General features: G+C 37.6%; 1 non-coding gene across 1 annotated transcript; it reads right to left on the reverse strand.

The window, feature by feature from the left end:
- Positions 1-288: 288 nt before the first annotated feature.
- On the reverse strand, positions 289-382 carry trnai-uau (transfer RNA isoleucine (anticodon UAU)). Its single transcript has 2 exons — positions 345-382; positions 289-324 (listed from the first exon to the last, which is right to left on the reverse strand). It is a non-coding gene; the product is annotated as a tRNA-Ile (tRNA).
- Positions 383-1,297: the final 915 nt, after the last annotated feature.

The following is a 1,297-nucleotide window of genomic DNA, read 5'->3' on the forward strand; positions in this document are numbered from 1 at the left end:
AGTTGTTAAAAGGTAGAACYAGCAGGAGGCAGTGATTCCGCCATCTAGTGGTGAGCAGCTGAACTCACTCCTGGTCGTAGTTCCTGGTGATAAACACTAGAGGGCGCTACTAAACAACTCAGCCAAAGACAGAGTGGACGATCAGAAATACGTCCAGGAAGTAACATTTTATTCGCTGTCACTCTGCGGTAAACAAAGTAATTGTATAAATAGGCGATGTTTTTAACGGTGTTGGGCAAAACGGATYAATTCAAACTTCAAAACTGTAAACTCTACGTTAAAAAGATATGCTCCAGGTGAGGCTCGAACTCACAACCTCGGCATTGCTCAGCTGCATACTGTCATATAAGTACCGCGCGCTAACCGATTGCGCCACTGGAGCCACAGTAAAACCGGACGGGAAATGAGTTCAAGAAGACAGCGTGTAGGCGGTTTAAAACACTTTGGGTGAAGCTTWTTTGGTGCTTTTAGTGATTTCTATACCGGATGGAATGTTGTAAAGCGGARATGGTGATGTCCGGTGGCCAGAGATATCTTCATGCTGCGTTCAATGACCTCTTGTGAAGATTTATTATGTAGAAAACAGTCAGAAACATCATGTCTTTGGTACCTGGCCTGAACGTTCACCCATCACATTTGCAGTCACAGCTGCCCTGCCTCAATGACAAATTGACTTTATTTTAGTTGTTAAACAGTTTGGTTTATGAGCTCAGTAATTTTTGTAAGTAATTTCGAGAAAGTGACCCCATTAAAAAAAAGTTAATGTGACTTCTTGTGTTTCTTCAACTCTGTGACATTATTATTTTTTTAAATAATGGTAAGCCAGATTGTTTCTGTCACAACCATTTAATGCCAATCTGACTGCAACCTAAGTGTGTGCGAAATATATTTTTGTAATTAGATTTGTTTTGACCCTCCTGCTGTTGTTAGGCTAAAATGACTGCAAAAACTGTCCATCTTACCAAGTTTTAAAACCTTATATCCAGCCAAAAAGTCTTTTTGATCTTGTTTTGAGACTGATTTACTAAACAAGAACTGATTGTGTAAGAATAATAATCTTGTTTTCAGACTGTGTAAGATTATTTGTCTTGTTAGRCTGAAAATTTGACTCAAATTAAGTAAAAAAAAATCTGCCAATGGAGTCAGAAAGTTTTACTTGGTAAGATTCTTGACAAAAGAAAGAAAAATGAGTCAAATCAAGTTTTTCAAGAATCTTACCAAGTAAAACTTTCTTACTCCATTGGCAGAAATGTTTGACTTAATTTGAGTCAAATTTTCAGACTAACAAGACAAATAA

Source organism: Austrofundulus limnaeus, unplaced genomic scaffold (assembly GCF_001266775.1).
Source record: "Austrofundulus limnaeus strain Quisiro unplaced genomic scaffold, Austrofundulus_limnaeus-1.0 Scaffold1373, whole genome shotgun sequence".
NCBI classification, from domain to species: Eukaryota; Metazoa; Chordata; class Actinopteri; order Cyprinodontiformes; family Rivulidae; genus Austrofundulus; species Austrofundulus limnaeus.